This window comes from Macrotis lagotis, chromosome X (assembly GCF_037893015.1).
Source record: "Macrotis lagotis isolate mMagLag1 chromosome X, bilby.v1.9.chrom.fasta, whole genome shotgun sequence".
Taxonomy (NCBI): Eukaryota; Metazoa; Chordata; class Mammalia; order Peramelemorphia; family Peramelidae; genus Macrotis; species Macrotis lagotis.
In genome coordinates, this window is record NC_133666.1 from 202,544,430 (window position 1) to 202,569,990 (window position 25,561).

General features: G+C 33.1%; 1 protein-coding gene across 1 annotated transcript in view; it reads right to left on the reverse strand.

Annotated features, from left to right (window-relative positions):
* Nucleotides 1-25,561, reverse strand: part of FBXL17 (F-box and leucine rich repeat protein 17) — a 504,377-nt gene that overhangs the window by 174,160 nt on the left and 304,656 nt on the right. The window lies entirely within an intron of this gene.

The window sequence follows — 25,561 nt, forward strand, 5'->3', positions numbered from 1 at the left end:
TATACAAAAAAATTTATGTTTTTTTTTTGTCTCCTACTCAAAAGCTGGAACATGACATTAGTGACAATTGAAAGGAACTAATGAGGAAATATGACTACACTGCTTGCAAGAGGAGTGTTCCTAGGAGACCTTGTTACTGTTTGTGAATGCACTTCAAACCCAAAAGAAGTTAATTGGGGCTGCCATCTGATAGTTTGCAGATCTCACTTTAAAGGACAGTCTCAATCACCTTAGAGGTGTGAAAAGAAATGATGCCATTAGAGAAAGTATTAGTGTATGGCTGGATGAAATTCCAAATGAACACTTTTGTATTTGAACAATAGATGTATCTTTAAGAAGATATAAGTAAGTGCTGGCTTAGATTGAGAACAAAACCAGAAAAAAAGTTGCAACAGCACAATAGAGTATTAGTATTATAGAGAAAATGTCTATATTGTAACATGAACAAACACAGTTTAAAACACAAACCCGATATGTTGGTGAGATTGTTGGGGTCTTTGGTAGTAAGAGTTTGTTCTCATTATTTCATATGGCAGGTCAAAGTGACTTAGGGTGAAAACTGAAACAAAGGATGAGAGGAGAGCAAATATCTAGCAAATTAAAAAAAGGCAAAAAAAAAGAAACATGGAAATGAAAAATTACATTCTGTATTGTAGAGTTATCAAATAACTACTATAAGTACTAAATTATGCTTAACTGTTAAAGGGTTAACAAGGAAACAAAGTCTAATCTCTGATCTCAAAGAGTTTTATAATCTTGATGGGAGTTAAACTGGACACATATAACTTTGCAATATATCAGGAGATACCAAATATATGGAAGAGCAGAGATTAAGTGCATGGAAGTTCAAAGATTCATGGAGGAGGTTGAACTTTTAAAAGAACTTTTAAAAAGGATCTTAAGAAACTCATAAACAAATATAGTCTAAACAAATACATAAGCAGTTCTAGATAATTCATGTTTTGGTCAGATAATCACATTTATTTCTATTCTATAGGTATAGGAATGTATAATTTAAAAAGTATATTCAGTTGTATAGTTTGTATACAGCCTACAAAGTGACCTGCTTTTGCTTTGCAAATCTTATATATTTCAGATGTATTTTAAAAGCATATTATCAAAATAAAATGAAATTAGGTTAGTAATAATCATATTGGGATGCTTTTAAGTTTGTTTTCTGGATATTTTCTGTGATCAGAGAGAGTGTTTTGAATTCTACCCTAATGAAAAATCAGGCATGAATGATTCCCTTTATTAGATGCCTTAAATAACAAATTATCCTGGTATACTATAAATAAGATTTGATTTACAAAAATCTAATGTATATGAAATTTTTATTAACATATCTTATACCCATAAGAAAAGGTTAATACCATTATTGATGTTATCTTTAAGATGGGTAATGTATTCATAAATGACAAAAGATAATACTTCCCCCTAACTAGACTCACTACCTTCTATCTGTCCCTTCTCCAGTTCATCTTTTATATGACTGCCAAAATAATCTAGCATACAAGAATGGTAATCCTCTGTCCCAAAACCTTCAGTAGCTCCCTATTGTTTAATGAACAAAATAAGTATTCTGTAGTATCTCAATTCATAATTTGGTTCCATTGTGCCTTTCTAGCCTTACTGTGGGAAAAGTAAGATACAGTCAAAGGCAAGGAGATAGGGTGGCACAGAAGAAAGCTTACAGGACATGACATCAGGAAAGAATAGAGTTCATATCTAGCACTAGACACATACTAGTGTGATTGTCATAGAGCTGCTTCATCACTTTGTTTTCCCTTTTCTCATCTGTCAAATAGTTACTGAACTAAGGGTTTGAGAACAGTCTGACATTTTAGGATTTGTATTTCAGAGAGAGAAGCATTCTTCCCCAGCCCTTGGGAAAGAGAGAAAGATAGGAACTATTGTGATTTTTGAGACAGGAAGACTCATAGAATTGTAATCCACAATCTATAAGGGGACCCTAAGACCTGTGGGGCACAGAAGAGCCCCAGGAGGAGAAGGAGGATGGGAAGAAAGGGGAGAGTGGATGGCAGTCAAGAAAAGGGAGCTTAATGAGCTTTGTTCCCTGTAAGGAGCCTTGGAACAAAGGATCAGGGTGGATAGGCTGCCAGTTGCAATGGCTGTTACAAAAACTGAGAAAAAAACTCTAAAAGGCTTGCTCTTTCTATAAATTTCCCTTCCAGATAACAGGCCCGGTGCCATAAACTTTTCTTTAAAATAAAATAAATAAAAAGCAACCCTTTCTTTATCCTGATTTTTGCTATTAAAAAATCCAGAGTTTATACATGTCTGTTATGATTAAGTTGTACTAAGCAGAGATATAGAGGAAACCTGAGGTTTTTTTTGTTTTTTTTTTTTTAGGAATATAAAGAATAAAAACAGAGCAGAGGTCTAAACTTCCCAAATGCTAGGATTTTCTGAAACAGGGCTGTTAAGATTTTATTAATATATTTTTGTAATATAAACCAGTCAAAAAATGGTACTCCACAGAGCTCCAGGGTCACTTTGTTCCTAAGTCATAGCTGCTGAACCCAAAAAAGGACTTAGGAAAGCCTCCAGCCTCCAATATAAAGAGAAGTAACCAGTGTGAAGGCAGGGACTTAAGGGAAAGGTATTCCCCAGCACTGTTCCAGGAACAGAAGAAAGAAGTATGATCTGAGAAGATCTAGTATAATCTTTCTTTTTACTTATTGGGAAGAGCAGTAGAATGTTAAGTTTCTTGAGGGTAGAAGCACTAAATTTTGCCTCTTTTTTTTATCTCTAGCTCTTAGCAAGATACTTTGGTACATAGTAGGTGTTTAATTAATGTTTATTAATTGCTGACTGATTGCTCAACCATTTTCTCAGCAACACTTGCAGCTTAAAGGAAAAAAGATATTTATAAAAATTAAGACACTTATTAGTTGTCATAAGAGTCATATGAATTAATGTAAAACAGACATTTTTATGCTATGCTATGATGATGACACTAATTACCTTCATGTACTTTGTATTATGGATAAAATAAACTATTTCCCCATTCCCAATTCCATTCTGCTCTGTTTTAGTTCCTTAATCCTCTTCATCCTTAGAAGAGTCCCGGCTCTCCTGCCACAATCTCTATCACTGAAAAATCTCTTTCCTTCCTATCTAGTTTGAATATCACTTCCTTCATGAACATTTTCCTCATCCCTCTAAATATATTATGTCTATTTCCTCAGATCTCTTACACTCCTCAAAACTCTTCTGAAATTGTTATAACTTGTATTATCTGCATATTTGTTTTTATGTTCTCTGTTAAAATACAAGCACCTTGGAAGGTAGGGATTTTCTCATTTTTGTCTTTGTAACCCAGGGAGCATTGCAGATAATAGGTGTTAAATAAACATCTGTTGAATTAAAAAAATTTAAACTTTATTTCAAGAAAACAATGAGTATTATAAGGGGCATATATGGCTTTTTTGTTTTTATTTCATAAAACATATTTATGTAAACTTTCTATTTGACTGCTATTAAAAACTCATCACCAAGTATACAACTTTTCTTGTTATGTATCTTAAGGTGTTATTATAAAACAGATGTTAACTACAAGTAGTATGAGAAAGGATAAGGCTCTCAAATTAAAGCACTGAAGAATTTGTTCAAAGCACGTTTTGAATAGTCTAAAGGAGTAAAGTCAAGGACTGATATGCAAAATGTCACAAGCTCCACCAGTTAATGACAATCATCTTGGAACATTCATTAAATTCGCATTTGCCAAGTGTTATTCTCTGAAAAGTCAACATTTGATTAGTGAATCTAAGATTAATTTAGGCCCATATTACTTAGAGGAAAACTAAAGACCATGTTGTCACACTGAAAGATTATGAAAAGTCACAAAATTGGGACAAATTTTTTTAAGATGCAACTGAAGAAGTAGAATAGAAACTAAAATGTTTTTTCTGTTATCAGAACTTCCTTTGTCTGAGTTTGCACAGGTTTTGGCATCAGAGGGTTTAGACTTTGTAAGGTAAGAGATGATAGCAATCTCCTAAAGGTCCCTGAACAATGCAAAAGAGAATCTATCAAGTCTCTTGAATACTTGTAAGTTTTGTGGAATCATGGTATATATTTCTAAAAACTGTAAAAAAGTAGAAAAATGATAAATCAACAAGACTATATTAAGTATTCACTATAAAAAGTAAAAATTAATTTCCCTCAAGAAGTTCCTAGCAGAATGCTAGGTGATGGGATAGAACATGTTCATAGAGAGGTAAATACAGGACAGATTTAAAATAAGCATGCAGTGATAGGGTGGGGAAAGATTGGGGAAGCTGAAACTTCAGTGAAAGTCTTTTGAAGGAGGTGCCACTTGAACCCAGTCCTGAAGAAAGCTAAGGATTCAAAAACCAGAATTAGGAAGGAAGGTTATGATTACAGACAACTTGTGCCAAAATTTGGAAGCAGTGGATGGAATATTTTTTCTGTGGAATGAGAAGTAGCCACTTTGGTTGAAGAGTATGAGGGAGAGTAATGTATAATCAATCTAGAAAGACAAGATGGAGCTAGCTGAGCAACAGCAATGTTTCTAATATTTAAGAATGACCACCACAATTTTTTGTTACAAAAATGACCCTTCTTTGAGGGTTTGTTTTTTGGGTTTTTTTTTTTTTTACAAGGCAATGGTGTTAAGTGACTTTGCTCAAGGTCACACTGCTAAGTATTAAGTGTCTGTGGTCAAATTTGAACTCAGATCTTCCTGACTCCAGGACCCAGTGCTCTATCCACTCAGCCACCTAGCTGTCCCTCTTTGAGGGTTTTGAAAGGGTTTTATTCAGATTAGAGGTAAGACTGATGGATAATATAAAAATAAGTATCTCCTCTGAGTTATTTGGAAAGCTGACAAGCTCTTAGGCAAAAAGATTAGACTAACAAAGTCAGGTTACAGTTGCCTCTAGTTTTCAGACATCACAAATATTTACTTTATATTGATCTTTTGAATTTCACAAATTGTTGCTTTTTAATTAATTTTTTCTTATATCATAACTATCAATTGACAGATCTGAAAGCTGGTATAATAGGAATGGAAAAATATAATAACTAATTAAAGACAAATTAGAACAATAGGAGAAGGTTAACTGCAATCTTTTCAAAGCCTGTCAATTTCTTAATGATGGTACATTCGGTATATAAAGTATAGTTGATAACTTGAGAACAATAACATTGGCTGACATATATGCAGTGCCTATGACATTTATAAGTTCAATTACTATTAACATCACCACTTGTGGATAAGGAACTGAAGCTCAGAGGTTGAGTGACTTGCTCCCTAACAAACATTTAATAATTAGTCCTAGAGGTAGGCAAGGAACTCAAGATTTTTTACTACAGGTATTCTTGCAGTTGATCACACGTTGCAGTTGATTCCCCCCAAAGATCCATTACAACATGGTCAAAACAAAAATAAAAAGTCACCATAACCAGAATATAAATTAAAGATTACATTATTTTATTTAATGAATATAATTTCTAAAAGCTTTTATTACCAGATATTTCATATTGTTGTTATTCTTAGCAGTATAGTTGGATTGATGATGCCCTCAAGGTAGGGAATAAAATAATTTCCCTTTTCCCTACAACTCATTCAAAATTATGCCATAACAAACTTTATTCTACTTCTTCGGTGGCATCTTACATAAAAAAAATTTGTTCCAATTGTGTGACTTTTCATAATCTCTCAGTGTGACAACATGGTCTTTAGTTTTCCTCTAAGTAATATGGACCTAAATTAATCTTAGATTCACTAATCACATTTTAGAAAATAGATAATCTGCTAAACTACTAATTTGCTAAACAAAAACAAAGTAGGAAAGGCCAAGATATTAAGATTTTTTTTAATACATTTTTTTTTTGCTTTTGCAAGGCAATGCAGTTAAGTGGCTTGCCCAAGGCCACACAGCTAGGTAATTAAGTGTCTGAGGTTGGATTTGAACTCAGGTCCTCCTGACTCCAAGACCAGTGCTCTATCCACTGTGCCACCTAGCTGCCCTACAAAGTAGGAAAGGAACAAAAATTTTAAAAATAAGATTTCTTCATGTATGAGTGAATGTCATCACTGGGAAATAAATGCAGTTTACTTTGAAATCACAAAAAACAAATTAAAGACTGTATTAATTATCTCAAGATTCCCTAAAATTTACCTGACAAACTTTTCAATAAAATAATATTTTTGTAGGTTTGCTTGTTTTCTTATTCAGAATACCTTTAAAATATATAGAATATGAAAGACCACAGACATGTGATTGGTAGCTAGCTGATACAGTGAAGAGAGGGCAGGGCCTGGAATCAGGAAGGCTCATCTTCCTGAGTTCAGATCTGCTTAGATACTTACTAGCTATGAGGCCTAGGCAAGTTACTCAACCCTATCTGCTTCAATTTCATCACCAAAATAAGCTGGAGAAGGAAATGGCAGAGGTCACAAAGAGACCCAACTGAAAAAAAAGACTGAAGGTATAGATAAATGATATTCTCTGTACCATGTATAATACTTGTCAATTGACATAACTGTCATTACTATAAAAAGTCAGATAAAATTCAGAGAAATTATTCAATTCTTACTACTAAATATGAATTTTAATATATAAAGATGGGACTCTCAAAAACACTATAAAGTAAATATTCTAATCTTGTAATTAATACTGTGAAGTTGAGAAATAACATTAAATCTTTCTATAAATCTTGATAAGAAACTATCACTTGTGGAAATAGACTTCTCACTTAACAGATTTCAGATCTTTCTCAAATTTATCTCTTACCCTTCCTCTTTCTCTCCTTCCTCCCCCTATCATATATATGTGTATATATATATATATATATATATATATATATATATATATATATATATATATGTATATATGTGTGTGTGTGTGTTTGTGGATTTACACATTTTATTGGTTTGTTTTATATCATATATATTACCTAATGTGTTCCCCAAACCCCCTCCAGAGAACTATCCTTTCTTACAAAGAGGAAAATAAAAAGTTCAGCAAACTTAATAATCAAATTGAAAAAAGTCTAAATCTAGTACATTGCAACCAAAGATAAATAATGTCCTCTACCTCTGCTAACATTGTTTTATTGCTGTTTTGATTGTTTTATTGTTATTGTTCTTTCCATTTACATTTTGGAGTCTTTTCATATATTGTTTTCCTGGGCCAGCTTACTTTCATTTTCTTCAGTTCATCTGTCCTCTTTGTAGTCAATTATATTCCTTTTTTCTTATAGTATACTAATATTGATGTACCTACTCACATTCATGTGCCATAACTTGTTTAGTCATTTCCCAATCAATGGGCATCTTATTAGTTTCCAGTTTTTTTGTTACTACAAAAAATGCTTTATATTATAGTGTATATGGGGGCTTTTGCTTTTAGCATTAACAGTGTTAGGGGTATAAATGGAATTTCTGGATCAAAAGATAGCATCTTATTCACTTTTTAAGTATAATTTTATATAGTCTTTCAGAACTGTTGGATTAATCTACAACTCTGGCAACAACACATTAGCATGTTCATTTTACCATAGCCCTTTCCTCATCAAATATTCTCACTTCTATTATTTTTATAATTTGCTAGATATGAGGTCAAACTTCACAGTTGATTTTGTGTTATTTTTATATTAACTGTGATTTGGAAAATTCATTCATGTGGTTATTATGAGTTTGTAATTCTTTTGAGAAATTTGTCATATCATTTGACCATATCAATTGGATATCAAGCTTACCTTGAATTTATAAGGGCTATAAAATCAGATGACTATTGTGTCTCCAAAAATACTGAAAGATAAAGTTTCAGTTCATTCATGAAATGCTTATGCATTTCCTCCCAAGAAAATCAAAACTATTCTTTGTAGTGACTAATTATCCCTTTAACCTCTGCCCTCTCTAAGTTGTAGTATGCTTGAATACTAGTACTGTGGTGCAGCCAAAGACTGATGTTACAAACAGACCTCCCATGACCTTTGTAGCTGAGGGGTTAATGAAGACAAGATGCTAACAAGACCATTTCTTCTCATTTGTGAAAAGAAAGAAGAATCTTGTGGGGGGGGGGGGGGGGGGGAATGGGAGAGGGAGGAAAGGGTCAAGATATAGTCTTAGTAGAGACAGATGCCTTTCTCAAAAATAAAAACTTTAAATCTAAGGGACAGTTTTCTCTCAGATATTAGTTCTTAAAATTCAAAAGCATTGTAAATGATTAAAGTATTAAAATTTGTAAGAGTGAAAAACATGCTTAATTCATTGGGTCTTTTTAAATTTCATAAATAGGGAGTTGAAATGAAATACAAAGGAAAGTATGTCCTTAATTCCAAATTTTCCAACAATGCTTATATATTTATTCATCAGTTTTTAAGCTTAGTAGTTTTCTAGCATGATCAAAACCAAATAAATACATTTTAGATATAAAATTTTACAAAAATTGTTCTACAAAATAATTAATGTTTGTAAATATAAAAAGAGAATGAAGCTGGAACATGGTTTGGTTTTTCAAATTCTTTTGTTTTTTTCCCTTCCAAAGCAAGAAGAAAATAGATAAGATACTTAGATCGAGAAAGAGAAGATACTCCATAATAATCATAAGGAAAGCAGAGGAATAAAGTAATTTTGACATTCATTTGCCAACGATTATATGAGAAATGTCACACAGGTCTGATGGAGTTTTGTAGACATCATTCTAAATGCTTACTGGGACTGAACTGAGTCCTATGAGGCTTAAGGATTATTACTCCTCCTGTATTCACAGAGTTGAGTTATTCAGGATTTTGAACACATGTTAATATCTAAAGTGAATATTTTATATATATATATATATATATATATATATATATATATATATATATATATACACACACACATACATCTCTTAGGAAATATTATGTAATTGATATTTGGATGTATTATATCTAAAAAGTAAAATTCTTTGCTTTCTGAGCTAATTTTTAATCAAGATATTTTAAAAATTATAAACAGATTTTTTTAAAAAATATATACCATATTTTCAATTTTTATTTAATAGTCAATTTAATTTAACATTTGTTAACTAGTATTAATTTAGTACTAATTTATTTTAGTATTAATTTAACTTAATTCTGTTAACTAGTATTGTTAATGTTGAGCAACTAGGTGCTTCACTTGAGAGAGTGCTGGGCTTGGAGCCAGGAAGATTCATCTTTGTGAGTTCAAATCCAGCCCCAGACACTAGCTGTGTGACCCTGAATAAGTCATTTAATCCTGTTGACTCATCCGCAAAATGAACTTCAAAAGAAAATGAAAAATACCTCCAGTTTCTTTGTCAATAAAACCCCACATGGGGTCATAGTCAGATATGACTGAAAAATGACTGAGCAACAACAAAAAAGCATTGATAATGTTCTCAAAATATTTCAGTTTTCCCCAATCCCCCAGTAGAAAGCTAGTTAATGTATATTTTTATGTAGGGAATATAACAAAAACAGCATTACCCTTTACTCCCTAAAGTATGTTGAATAGACATGTGAGTTAAGAGTCTTTAAAACAAAAAATATAGTTTTATTCTCTGATTAATAAATAAAATTTAATCAAAATTTCTGAGACAAAGCAGTCAATTGAATAATTTTCTATTTTTTAGTTAAAATTTTTAATGAAACAATTTAACCTACTAACAACTGATGTCTTAGATCAGTGAAGTCAAATCAAATGGAAACAGGAGGATCCTTGAAGGCTACAGAAATTCACACATTAACATCTATTTATTTTTATCTATTTTTATTATTTCCCAATTTTATGCTAATCTGGTTTGAGGTCTCCCAGTGGTTTAGACACCTTTGCCCTAGACTATTAGAACTGGAAGAGTCTTTATAGATCTTGGAAAAGGGATGTGCTAAAGTCATATAGCTAGTTAGCTACAAGAGATCCCTTACAGGCTCCCTTTATTTCATTCTAATGCTCCTGCCTACATAAATGCTACCTTTTTATCAGTCTTTTTTTGTAATGAAATATTTGTCATAATCCAAACAAAATTTGATTTATAATTCTCAATCATGAATAATATATAAATAAACCTCAAATTTATTAAATAAAGCATTTACACTAGTAACTTGAGTGCTGAAATTTCATATATTGTGAGTTATAAACACATATATAAATAATATATTCACTAAAATAAAAAATGAATTGTCATATTTGTCAAACTGTATGAAAAAAGAACATTTCTTAGTTTATGAGGAAGACAGAAATCTAATGAAATTGGCATGTAAGGCTGAGAAGAAACTGGAGGTGAGAGTGGGGCAGAAAATATTACACATTTTCTCATGTAGAAAGTAACAAGATAGTAAATAAGCAATAAGAGAACAGAAGTTCCCACTTGTTTTAGACAGTGAATATCTCTCTGCAGGCAACACTATGTCTGCCAGTCAGCAGGAATGAGAGACACTTCCCATTCTCAATAGGTTGCTTTATATTATTCTAGACAGTAAATAAAAATGCATGGAACATCTGTAGCACCTTCCCAATTTGTCATGATTGATTATTAAAGTTACCACTCTACATGAATGATAGACAAGCCAGACAGTAAAATAGAGCTGGCAACAAGCATTCTTAATAATAGCAAACTTACTATGGAAAACTAATATTCTATGGGAGTTAGGTGGGTTGTCACATTTGTTTCTCAGCCGCTAAATTAAAAAAAATCATTCAAAAAGAGATGGACTAATCATGTAGTAATAGGGAGGGGATGATCAGGGACCACTGCACATGCTCTAATGAAATCCATAGAATGTCAAAAGGTCCCCCAACATACTGGGTAAATACTCTGTAAAGGATTTATGGAAGAGCTGGTACCCATCCATATAAGTGAGATCAGTTCTACTAAAAGTATATAAGCTGAGGGGTGGCTAGGTGGCGCAGTGGATAAAGCACTGGCCCTGGAGTCAGGAGTACCTGGGTTCAAATCCAGTCTCAGACACTTAATAATTACCCAGCTGTGTGGCCTTAGGCAAGCCACTTTAACCCCATTTGCCTTGCAAAAACCTAAAAAAAAAGTATATAAGCTTTCCTCATAATGGAAAGACAAATATCTATAAAATTATTTTCCCATTTTTATAGAGGAGGAAATTGATCAGTTTTCTCAGAGCCAAGGCATTCTCTGAAGATCACACACAGGTAGTAAATAGCAATACTTAAAAACTCCAAGTCCAATGCTCTTTCTAAAATACTACTCTCTGACTCACTAACACAGTGCTATTTTTGTTTTATCCAAATTCATCTTCTCTATTAAGAAGAATGTCAAATGCATTTTTAAAATCGGTTAGTTCTGTGCTCAAATAAGGATAAAAAAATTCCTTTTCTTCTGGTCAAGGTCTTTTATAAGGGGAAAAAAATACCTGCCTAATAACTTTGTAGAGCACAAAGACAGGCTTGGGAATGATCAGACTAGTTATCCTTTGCTAAGTTTTGGACTGACAAGACAAATGTCAATCCAAAAACGTCTTTAACATTAAAAAAGGTGAAAAATATTACAGTGTAATAATATGAACAAGTTTGTGACTATGATTTCCTTTTATAGGCATATTAATTAAATTAAGAGAATGAATCATACATTAGAACAGAGGTACCTGTTTAAAAGAATATTACAACTAAAATGAATAAAAATCATTCAAATACCATTATTCATCAATACTAAAAGGAATAGTTTCTATACTTAAGATTACCTGATACAGAAGTTTGTATTTTATGAAAAGATAAAGACCTGTCTGGAAGTTTCTCTGAATCTACAATCAATGAATCAATGATTGAGACTATAAAAGGCAGAAACCTAATGATCAATTTAGATATCTGATGATGTTTAAAAATCAGTAACAGTAATATTAAATCACTATTAATGTCTGATGGGTCCACTGTGGGTCTGCAAAAATTGCAGGCTGCAATTTCAGAAGTATCTTCAAATACTTCACCATCCCTTTGTCAGGGTTCCTGCATAATAATAATAATATCAGCATGGGCTTAACTCTAACCTTGGTTTTAGTAAATCAGGAAATCAGTGTTCTTGGTATCAGTGTTCTCCATGAGATAAATAAGCCTAAGGAGATCATTCTCATGAATATCTCTAGATTTTTAAAGTCTTAACAAGCATTCCTTCCCATGTCCTATTTTAATGCATACTTATGCATTCAACTTTATGCGAACTAATAAAATTGGCATGGAAATTATATAAGAGCAACAATGTAATTTGTAATAATTAAAAGATTATAGCAGAGAAGCTCAGGGAATCTTATATGTCAGTAAAAACAAACCTTGACAAAATTCCTGGATTAGTGATGCTTCCCAGATTATAAATCACTTTGTCATGGTCACTATGAAACTCCTAAGTGAACACATACCAACAAATTGTAAGGGTGACAACTGGGAAAATGGTTTTATAATTCAGAAATGCAAATACCAGATTTTTATGATATTAACTAAACTCACACCTCTATGATTCCAGGATACAGTTCAGTCTTTTTTTTTTTTAGGGTTTTTGTAAGGCAAATGGGGTTAAGTGGCTTGCCCAAGGACACACAGCTAAGTAATTATTGAGTGTCTGAGGCCAGATTTGAACTCAGGTACTCCTGACTCCTGGGCCGGTGCTCTATCTACTGTGCCACCTAGCCACCCCCAGTTCAATCTTTTAAATCATTTTGCTTTATCATCTTTATCCCTACTTACTCAATGAACCTATTATATGGGGGGGAAGATTTCTTCAATAATTTCATAAAGGTTTTCAGACCTTGTATTTATCAACACAATTCAAAATGTTATTATTACAGCTCAAATTTATGACTTATGGTTGACAATTAAACTCCTAATTAGTAGTGTAAACTATGCTGTCCCCAACAATCATCACCTTCATAATAATCTAAGCTGCTGTCATTTCACTTTATAGTCAAAAAACAGGGTGACAGTACATTATGCCTATAAGTAACTGAAAGGAATTGATTGCATTTGTATCCTTAAATAATCAGAATAATGAGAGGACTGAATATAATGAGATTTACTTGGAAAGTTTTCCTTAGTAATAATAATAATAGTAGTATTGATAATACTGCTAGCTATCATTATAATATTTCAAGATTTACAAAGTGCTTAACAAAACTTATTTTAATTCCACAAACATCTTTGAAGGTAAGTGCTATTATTATCTCAATTATACAGAAAAGAAATTTGAACCAAAAAGAGGTTTGTATGTCTTTCTCAAGATCAAACAAAATAAATATGTAGGAAACTGTTAGAACCTATCTTTTTTTGACTCCAGGCTCACTTTTCCAGTACCTACTTTAGTAATAAAAATCATAAAAACAAGAATGGAATTATTTTGCTCCGCTGGAAGAGAAGACTGGTTTGAAATCTACTTTGATACAATCTCATTTTACAAATGGGAAAATTGAGGTTCAGGAAGGTCAGGTAATTTGCCCATCAACAGGTGAAGGAGTAGATAAGGAACTAGAAACTCTGCTAGATATATAGTATGAATCTTCTCACTACCGGTCATCTTTTTTTTTGTTTCATCAAAATTCATTCATAAAATAAAAGTCTTTATTGAAACAGCCCAATCTTCTGGTCATCACATAAATTTAAAATAAGCATGGTAATGACTATATGACCAAGTCTTATTTTCTAATTAGGATCAAATACAGATGAAGAAGATAAAACAAAGTTTAATCCAATAATGAATTAATTCCTGATTACTACATTATTAATTCTATTGAGGTTTTTATACAAAATTACATATGATCTCAATGATCTATGTAAAAGAGCAAAACACAAGTTATTAAAAGATTTTTTTTGCTGGTATCCCTTACAAACAAGATCAGAGAAGTTATAAATCTTTAAAAATCTTCAATTAGGACTAAAGTTCTGTAAAGATCAATGATGAGCTACTTTTCAAGATAATGAAGAGCTACAGAATTTTCATAGAAAGAACAGAAACACAGCTGTTTTGAAAAATTATAACTACATTTCTGAATGTCAATAAGAGTGGTCTTAGAAGTAATTAATTTAGATAAGATGCTATAAATTTTAAATTTGGGGATTCAATCAGAAAAATATCATTGTAGTCATACCTCAGAGATATTACAGATTTGATTCAGGACCACTGCAATAGAGCAAATACTTCAATAAAGCACATCACATGAATTTTTTTGTTTACTAGTATACATACATACATACATACATACATCATATATGCATATTTATATATACACACATATAAGCCATGTTATACTATACTGTATTCTATTAAGTGTGCAATAATATTATGTCTTTTAAAAATGTACATACTTCAATTAAAAAACACCTTATTGCTAAAAGAAATCCACTTTTAATTTTCTTCTACAACTTTTACTTTAAATTCACAACCTGTCTAACTGGCACAAGAGGCCTAACTTTTGGCTTTTGACATGCCTTCCTCACTAAACTTAATCACTTCTAGTTTTTGTTCTAAAGTAAGAGACTTATAACTCTTTCTCTCAATTGAAATTTAGAGATATTATAGAGTTATTAACTGCCCTAATTTCAACATTGCTGTGTCTCAGGAAATAGAGAGGAAGGAGGAAAGGGAGAGAGACTCTGAACTACCCATTAGTTGGGCATTATCATCATCAATATTTATCAATTAAGTTTGCCATTTTAAATGGGCGTCTTATATAGCAACAGTTCTTGCTCCCCAAATAATTACAAATAATAACCACAAAGATCACTGATTGTAGATCACCATGTCAGATATGATAATAATGAAAAATATAAAATATTTGAAAATTACCAAAATGTGACAAAGAGATATGATGTGAGTATATGCAGCTGGAATGGCTCCAGTAAACTTGCTTGACAAATGAAATAAACAAGGTATGATTGTATATATAAGTCTCACAAAAAAGTAAAAAGTGAACAATTACTTTGTAAGAATTCTATGAGGTATAGCTACATGTATAATCATATGAAAACATTATATATTTTAAAAGCCAACCTGAGATAATAATTAGAAAATTCAAAATTATGCAAAGAAAGTTATGGTTGTTTTTATTTAACTTTTTAAATTCACACTTTATCAGTTTAGCAATGTTTTCCAAACATTTAAAGGTAGATAAGTGATGCTGCAGATAGAGAACTTGGATTTGAATCAAGAAGTCCTAAGTCCAAATCAAGTCTCAGACATTTATTAGCTTTATGATCCAGGGCAATTCACTTAACCTATGTCTACCTCAATTTTCCATAATATAAGGGAAACACCTATCTCCCAAAGATGTGAGAATTAAATGGGGTAAAATCTTAAAATGCTTTATAAAACTTAAGGGCATGTAAATAATAGCTAATACTATCATTATTATCATTGAAAATTAAATTTCTTCAACTTTTTTTACAAGTACAAATTAAATTAGACCATAATTAAAAAGTGATGACTAATTTCATCTTAACTAAGTTCTTATAATTGTCTAAGTAGGTTTAAGTAGGGACAATCATGAAGGTTTTTTCCTGGAAACTCATACTAATTCTTTTAGGCAAAAAGAAATTACTATCTTTCAGGGACACATCTGGATCCAAAATTTTAAACATAGCCTCTCAATTTGTACTTACATGAAACTGACCATATGTTTCTTGTAAGGAGAATGACCAGGGAAGTTGAATAAATGGAATAAATCATATGTAGACATGCTTATTTGCATACAAATAAATTTATTTAGTATATATACAATTAAGACTCAAATTTTATGACTTTGGGGAAAAATTCTTTTACATGAGGCTGACATTACAAAGCAGTAGAAAATTGTCTAGCTTCCTATTCCTATAATTTCTCCTCTGATCAGTTGTAAAGTTCAGTGTGTACTATTTATTCTAATCTGACAGGTTAGCCTTCCCCATTGAGAAGGAACTGAGGGGGTTAAGGAACCAGAGGTCACCATGTGGATAAAAAATAGGCTTTAGAGTTGGAAAACAGAGGAAGAGGTGGAATGATAATAGACCAGATAAAGGGAATTCCAGAGTTTATGACCATGAAGTGATGCATTTATGGGTGATGGCAAGATCAGGATTGAAACTATCTCTATGTGTAGATCGGGAGAGTAGAATGGGTTATGGGATATGAGCAAGTTGAAGAACTGAGAGGTTGAGGTATTTGAGGGAATATCCATATGTGAGCTGAAGTAACCTAATAAGAGACTAAGAAGTTGAGGAAGATTGTGATTTAGGTACTAAATTCAAAGAGGAAAGAGGAGGCATCCTGGAAGTTAGTAAACAATAACTACTGGGATTTGATTGTGGTAAACATAAATTAAGTGACCATAGAAAGAAGAATTTACTGAGTGACAGTGGTAGGGAGAAGTCCTGGAAGTGGGAATGGGAAGCAAAGAGTATTCTAAACCCCCACCTCAACCTCAGAGCTGGGGAATGTGTAAAAGTGAAACAAGTATTAAAAAGGGAAGTCTCGGGGCGGCTAGGTGGCGTAGTGGTTAAAGCACCAGCTCTGGAGGCAGGAGTACCTGGGTTCAGATCTGGTCTCAGACACTTAGTAATTATGTAGCTGTGTGGCCTTGGGCAAGCCACTTAACCCCATTTGCCTTGCAAAAACCTTAAAAAAAAAAAGAAGTCAAGAAGGTTTTGTCATCAGCACAGAGTAAAGACTCAATAAAAGAAAGAAGTGGAAAAAGAAAAGAATTAAGATGAAAGGAAGTATGTCGTCTATGAAGTCGCTATTCCATAGAGTACATCAGACAAAGTGGATATTTTTAAGATATGGAGAGATAGCTTGAGGTGAATGGGAATAAGGAATTAGGAATGGTTGAAATCTTTAGAATGATAAAGATATGGGTTGGGAAGTGTTGATAATCACTGAGGAATGGATTAGATTTCCTTTGTAAATAGGCATTTGTTCTCAGAATGAAGTCTTCAAAGAACCTTAGACATTTCAGGCAAGGGGTCAAGTACTTGGAGCTAAATTAATTGATTTAGACACACTCTTTTCCTTTCCCCATCTTGACCCCCTGGGTAAACCAGTACAAATTTCCTTGTCTTGAGTCCCTTGAACCCTTATTTTTTGTTGATCTTAACTTGTCAAAACTCAGTCTTTCACAGCTGTCTTTGTTCCTACATCTCTGCTGCCAAACAAAGCTGGATAAAAATCACAATACCAGGCTAACTGAATCCAATACATATTTATGTTACATAATCTGGCAATGTTAGTGGAAAGAAAGTATGCAAACAGGGGATGTAGAAGAACTAAAATTGAGATGACTTGTCAGCAGACTGGACCATGGCAGGGGTGGGGTGGGGTGGGGCAATGAAAGAGAGAGAAGTAAAGGATGACACCTAGGTTAGAAGGCTAGGTGACTGAGAGGATGGTTTCACAAAAATATCCCAATCCAGAATCAAATTTGTAAAGAAACAATATCTTAGTCTTACTTTCAGTCATCTGTAAATCATATGTTTTAGTAAATTTCCTTTGAACATGTAAATATTGTGCATGAATTTCCTTTGTCTCTTCCTAGTGAGGACTCTTGATTTATTAGATTATCACTTAGTACCGGTATATATATTAAGATGATAAAAATGAAAACTATTTGGGCCCAGAGTTAAATAGGAAATGGGAAGTGAATAAGATTTCTTTCAGGAAATAAGCAAAGTTCCTAAGACTTCTCTAAGAAACAAAGTCCCATTGTTTTTATAACAATATTCTACCTTTGCTGTTTTGTGGCTTCAAGGCATGGATTAAAGCCATTTCTGAAAAATTGAAAATGAGTATCATACACAGAAGCACATGGTGAGTATAGCAGGAGGACTATAACATGCAACAAATGGGTCACTTTGAAGAACAGGAACGTAGGAAAAGCAGAAATATACAAAAAAAAAAAACAGACCGATCATATACTGAGAATGCATAATGAACTGCCAGGTTAAGAGTCAGATAGCTTTATTTCTCCAGCTAACTTTAATTTTGGCTTTTGATTCATCTAGCCTGGTATTTCACATGATATACTCTGCATATAAATTAAATAATAAGATGACAATATATAGCCTCATTGTCCTCTTTACCTATCTACAACCAATCAGTTGTTCCATGTTGGATTCTAATTGTTGTTTCTTGGCCTGCATACAGAGACAATGAAGATCTAATACTCCCATCTCTTTGAGGAGTGACACATTATGCTATCATCCAGAGTCAAAGATTTTAGTGTGTCAATGGAGCAGAAGTAGACATTTTTCTAGTTAATTCCCTATTTTCTCTATAATCCAGAGAATGTTGGCAAATTGGACACTTATTTTGCTGCCTTATAGAAAGCCAAACTGCACTTTTGGTAATTTTCAGTTCTTATATTGTCAGAGCCCAGCTTGCAGAGTCTTAAGCATAACCTTGCTGACATATAAAATGTGGCACTGCCCTTCCTTAAGACTTGTGTGTAAACTGATATTTTCCAATCCAGTGGTCACTGTTACGTTTTCCAAATTTGCTGGCATATTGAGTACAGCACTTTAACTTTTAGCATTTGAAATAGCTCAGCAGGAATTCTGCGATCACCACTGGCCTTATTAGTAGCAATACTTCCTGAGGCTCACTTGATTTCATTCTCCAGGATGTCTGGCTCTATATCAGTAACAGTGATGTGGATATCTTCCTAGTATAGTTCTTCTATCATATTCTTGATACATTTTCTTAATCTCTTCTACTTCTGTTAAAGTCCCTACCATTTTTGTCTTTTATCATGCCCATTTTTGCAAGAAACTTTCCCTCAATATATCTAATTGAAGAAATTTCTTGTGTTTTCATTCTATTGTTTTCTTCTGTTTCTTTGCATTGTTCATCTCTCCTTGTTATTCTTTGAAATTCTGTATTTCAGTTGGGTATATCCTTCCCTTTCTCCCCTATCTTTAGTTTTCCTTCTTTCCTCAGTTATTTGTAAAGCCTCATCAGACAAGCATTTTGCTTCTTTTTCTTCAGAATGCTTTTTTTCTTGCTGCCACCTGTATACCAAAGCAAACATCTGTCAATAGTTCTTCAAGCATTCTATACATCAGATATAATCCCGTAAATCTATTCACCACTTCCACTTCATTCATTCATTTACTTATTCATAAGGGATCTTATTTAGGTCATACCTATGCATTCTGATCACTTTCTCTACTTTCTTCAATTTAAGACTAAGTTTTGCAATAACAGATATTTGTCATGATTTGAGCCACCATTAGCTCCAGGCCATATTTTAATTGATGTATAGAGTCTATCTACCTTTAGCTGCAAAGTATATAATAAATCTGATTTCTAAATTGACCATATGGTGATATCATATGTAGAGTATATCTTTTGGGTTTTTATATTATCTTGAATTATCTTGACAAATGAATTATCTTGACAAAACTCTGTCTCTCCTGTGCTTAACTTTGTACTCAAAGACCAAACTTGTTGGCTGATCTAATTATCTTTTAATTCCAGTTCTGTTTGCTAAATATAATGCTTATTTTAGTTTTATTAATAGAAGGTATTGTAGATCTTCATAGAAGATTAACTTCAGTAGTTGAAGATAAACTTAAATTATTGTGTTGTTATATGGCTTGACTTGCATCAAACAGATTTTATTCTTTTTTGAGATTTGATGACTTTCCCAGGGTCAACAGTTGATGATAATGTTTGCCCTTTGTTCTCAAAGAAGGTCATGACATCAAGGGAGGTGATGCAATCACATGCATGTGAATTGGATTTGAGAGAGGGAATGCACTATTAAGTCACCAGTCTCACTTTCTTCTGCTGAGTCATCTGGGTTTAGTGGCTAGATATAGATGACAAGAGATGACCTTGGATGTGAGGGAATCAGGGTTAAGTGACTCACCTAAGGTCACATAGCTAGTAAATGTCAAGTATCTGAGGACAAATCTGAACTCAGGTCCTCCTGACTCATGGGCTAGTGCCCTAGCCACTGTACCATTTAGTTGCTCAAAGAAAATAAAAAGCTAGTGAGAGTCCAAGGAAGATTTGAACTCAGGTCTTCTTGACTCTAGGGCCACTACACACCTAATGACCAGTAATACATGGATCTGAATTTCAACTCATGTTTTCCTGATTTCAGGCCCTATGATCTATCCACCATGTTACCCAGCTGCCAAAACGAAGGATGAATAATGACTTCTGACAATTTTAAATTCTAATATACTTTACGTTCAGGGATTATGTTCAGGACCAAAAAGGTGACAGACCTATTCTGTAATTATGACAAGTGCAAATTACTAGTGCATCTCAATATTAGCCTATCAACAAACTTAGAAAGGATATAAAAAATGTATCACGGGAAATCATTTCTAGTCTACTTGGATTGGATGAATAGCAGCGATGAAAAAAAAACTATCCAAACAAAATCAACCTAAAGGGAGATATGATAAGCAGGTACTAATATAATCTGTAAAGCTATAAAAAGGGAAGAAGAATGATATAAAAAGGGTCAAAGGATTATTAATTTATATAGTATATTGAAAATGTAAAATTGGATATTTTAAATACCCCTTGAGAAAGCTTTTTAAAAGTGGACTAGCCCAACTATGTGCTTGAAATGATTCTGGAATAGGCAGAGAAAGGATCAAAACAATACAATCTGTGTTAAGACCTGGGTTCAAGTACTGCTTGTGAAATATAGAAATTGTATGACCAACGGCAAGTTACTACCTCTCTATGCTTTAAGAAGCTCTCTAAGATTCTAAATTCCAAAGTTGTGCTCCCCACCCTATTTCCGGGGGGGGGGGGGGGATGCATATAATATCTCTCTATATATATGTATATAGTTATAAATCAAAGGGGGAAGTTTGATACTATCAAGTAAACATTATGGTAATTAAAAGATTATTTGTTTATGGTTTTCTTTTTAAAGAAAGTTGAGAAATGAGATTCAAAGTACTAATTCTGATAAAATTTATTGACAAGAGCTAAAATGAGTTAGTTTAGAATATTTCTTTGAGCATTCCTAAAGGCATCCTTATAGTAGTTTTTCAGTCTATTACTGAGAAGGTATTAGATCATTGACTGGATTTCACTTTTACTTAAATTAGCTCTATATAAGTAGCAACTCACTTAATTTTCCCGAAGTTGCAACTAGCCAGTACAACCCATCCTCCTGGCTGTGCTCATGTTCTCCTCCAGGGGTGTAGGTATAAGAACCATCTCTCACTGGATCCAGTTCCCTCAAAGACTTCATACTTTTCAAGCTCAAAAGGTCTAAATATCCATCTCAGAACTGATGTTTGGTCATTTATGCTCCCAGAAAGAAATACAGAATAGAAGATCCAGTTTCAAGTTCACAGACTGTGTGTATATGTGTGTGTGTGTGTGTGTGTGTGTGTGTGTGTGTGTGTGTGTGTGTGTGTGTGTGAGAGAGAGAGAGAGAGAGAGAGAGAGAGATTGACTGGGAATGGATCTTGGGTTTCATTAAGAGAAGTATAATTTCTCAGATCATGTTTGGAGTATTATATTCAGTTCTAGGTCTCAGATTTTAGAAATGGCATTAATAAAATAGTGAGTATTCACAGAAAGTAACCAAAATAATGAAGGAATTTGAATTTATGCCATTTGAGGACCTGGTTGCAAGAAATGGAGATTCATGAAGAGAAGGATCAGGGGACATAAGACCTGGGAAATCGTAAGATGGCCTCCTTGCTCCCATTTCTTAAAATATTAATTCATAATATTATTTCAGTGTCCTTGCCTAAAGTCCTTGGCCTAACCTGATTAAGAAAAACATTATCAATACTTAATCATATTCCAAGGACAATAATGCACTAGCCTAAAGTCTTTTTTTAAGTTTGATTTTTATCAAAGCTCTAATCTCTTCCTAGACTCAGTCCAATTGGGAAGGAAGGGCAGGAGGTCTTTTGATTAGTCCAATTAAATACCTCTTTGTTCACAGTAGATGAGAGTAAAAGGGGAATCATCAGGATAGGTTAAAAAAAATGTCTCTTTGTTAATTAAAGTATGTCTATAAGCTTGTATAATACCTAGGACATTACCTCAGTTTTCCAAGAAAGTATCACCTCCAAGGATACACCTCCCTAATATTAACATTTCCATAGTTTTATCTGGTGAAAATTCTAAAATTAAATTATATAATTTTTTTATTTGGCTCTCTGGAACTTTACCTTTTGTTTCTTCTTATTGTGTAGAAATCACTTTGGTCAGAAAGATTTTCAAAAGCAGGATGGATCTCTGACACTCTCTCTGTTTCGATTTCTCTCACAAATCATACTTGGATAATTAAAAATTTGTCAATGACAATGTGTGTGAATGAACCATATTGAAGACCATCAAGTATGTGGAAGAGGGATTATTTTATTGTTAGACCCCAAAGAACTAGGACAAATGCTTGTAAAGAGATTCATTTAGATTTGATATAAGGAAAAAAGTTCTTTAAAACAAAAACTATGTAAAAGTGGAATGGGTGAAGCAGTGGGTTTACCTCATTTGAGGTCTTCAAGAACTAGATGACCCAGTGTGCTGAACTGAGGATTCTGGTTAGTTCACAATTTAATCTCGATCAAAAGTTCTTTACATTTTTTTATGAGTTATAGACCACTTTTGGGGGTCTTAAACTCTGGTCCTAAGGACCCCTTCTCATAATACTTTTAACTGCCTTAAAAAATACCAAAAGATAGGGGTGGCTAGGTGGTACAGAGCACTGACCCTGGAGTCAGTAGTACCTGAGTTCAAATCCGGACTCAGACACTTAATTACCTAATTGTGTGGCCTTGGGCAAGTCACTTAACCCCATTGCCTTGCAAAAAACAAAAACAAAAAGACAACAAACCTAAAAAGTACCAAAGGTTATAAAAGAAGTAAATTATATTGATTAGTTAACTCTATGTGTGTATATTTACACACACACACACACACACACGTATAAACATATATTAAAAACATTATAGTGTAATAAGTTCTCCAGAAGATAGCAGGCCCTTTAAATATGGGTGACTCAAAAATTTTATGATTCTATGGATTTTTTCAGAAGGTTGTATCAGATATCACTGAAAAGCAAGCCTTCACATAAAAATACTGATTTACTGTAAAATTATTCTACATTAGATCAATCAACAAGCATTACTGACTGACTACTATGTATTAAAAACTGATCTAGATACAGGGGAATAACAAGGCAAAAGTGAAAATGCTTTTACTCTTAAAGAGAGAAATAGAGGGTGAGAAATATGTGAATGGATTTAAATAGTATATACCTGTAATAAGACAGGTTCAGAACTGTCTTTCAAGGCATGCTATAGCTTAGTGAGTAAGGAATTAGGGATAATAAAGCAATCAATTTACTGACCACTGGTCTGAAAAACCTTGTAACTTGGGGGATCTTTATCAAATCTCTGACTCTCCTTTGATCCTCTGGTTTATACCCTGAAATTCAAGGTCTTCCCATGATAGGTGGGAAAGAGTTGGCTTATTTGCTACCCTATCAACATATCAACAACTCTGATAAAACAAAGTGGCTTGAGCCTAGATCTCTGGCTGTAGGGTTTTTTTTTTTTTGGTTGTTTCCTTGCTTGCTCCTAAGTCACTGAATATTAATTTCTAGATGGACTTGTCCATGTTTTGCATTAGAGAGATTCAGAGATCCTAAGTGAACATAGGAAATAAACATAGGAAAGGATCCTCAGCAACTGTTCTAATACTGTAAGAGAAATCATCAATGACTGGAGGATGGGTTTATTTCCTGTCCTGGCTTGTCAGCAGGCATATGCTTTGGAATGATACAGAACTAAGGTAAGATGTGAAATATCTATTAAGTATTTCTGGCACATGCTGGTATTTAATGATTTTAAAGCTTCAAATAACAATGTTATTATTAGTGTTAAGCTAGTTTAATTCTTCCTATCAATATAAACATTTTTGTGTTAAGTATTTGAGTTTAGTAAATAAATATTTATTCCATACCCCGTTTACATTGTGCATTACTCAGTGTATAATCTTTCTATTCTACCCTGTAGAGAGACCCTTGACATGAACCAAATTTAAACATATACAAATTTGATAAAAGGAACACACACAATGAAAGGAAGAGAGAGAGAGACAGACAGACAGACAGACAGAGACACAGAGAAATTGAGATACAAAAAGATAGACAGAGGCATTACACAGTGTCTCAGTCCTATAGCTAGATATAAAATATATGCAAAGTAGAGTTAAAGTAATTTGTTGTGGAGGGAGGAGTGAAATCTCTAGTAGCTGGGGAAAAAATCATAAAAATCCACTTTGAACTGAGTCTTGAAGGAAACTAACATTCTTTCTAAGAGGTACCTGTGAGGATGAGGGAGATTTCCAAACTAACCAGCAGATACTGTGGAATGTGCATTCTTAAGTCTTACTTATTCTGATTCTATTCAGGCTGAGAACCCAGAGAAACATTAATAATAAAATTTGAAGGGGAATAAGTTAAATGAAATAAGGTATTTTCTTATTTCCCACTTATTATCTCTCTCTTACTGCATCAAACTCTGAATTTGTTTTTATGACCAATATTCACCTGATCCAGAACAGTATACATCTTTTATTCTGCTAATCTTATTGATCTCTATGTAGTATTTGCTGCTCATTCAATTTCTAGAACACAAAATAAAGCATATGCACAGCAAGGATCTTGTCTTCATACATGAATGTCAAATTTGATTCAGCTAAAAGACACTGTCAATTCTTTATTGAAGGAAATTATACAATATATCTTTTAAGAAAATCTACAAATGACACTGCTGAAATAGATTGCATTGGTCTTTTAATATAAACAGCAAAATTCTCACCATCTCATTTATAATATAATGAAATGTAAATGATAGAAATGACAGTAGTCCATGCAGGGACATCTCCCCAAACCCACAGACACTTTTGAGAAAGGTCCCTAGAGGCAACTGGTTACTACTTTCAGGATTCTAGGGATAATCCTGAGGGGCTGAATTTATAGAACTGTCACTTAGGAATCCCCACTTATATGCTTCTCCACTAATAAAGTCAGTGTCCTTAATTAGTTTTATTAAAAAGTATTTGCTAAGATGGTATAACAAAACAGCAGTTAGAAAAATATTACACAAAATATCTGGGGTATCTATCCCCTAATAGATAGACACAGGTTCCACAAGGAGTGTAGGAATAAACAAAGTATAGAGAACAGAGATAATAAGGCACAAATGGGGAAAATGGCAAAGGGATAACCCACCTCAGATAGTGGAGGTCCTTTTCTCTTTCTATAGCATCTTTCTAACATTCCCCTTAAATGTAATTCTCCCCACAGATGGGACCACAATCTTAGAAAGGAAAGCCTTAGCTCCCAAACTTGGAGTTCTAGTTTGCTTACTTTTCTTTTTCAAAGAACCAGAGATATATTTGATTCTTTCAGCTAATCACAAGATTTCATTCAAAGGCCAAAACTCTATAATCAAATTAATTATCCAATTCCTAATTAACATTGATTGCTTGATTCAATTCATGTGTCAAATTTCTGTGAATATATTTATTAGGGTAGGAACAAAACATCATATCATGTTGTATTTTTGGATCCTACGGATTGT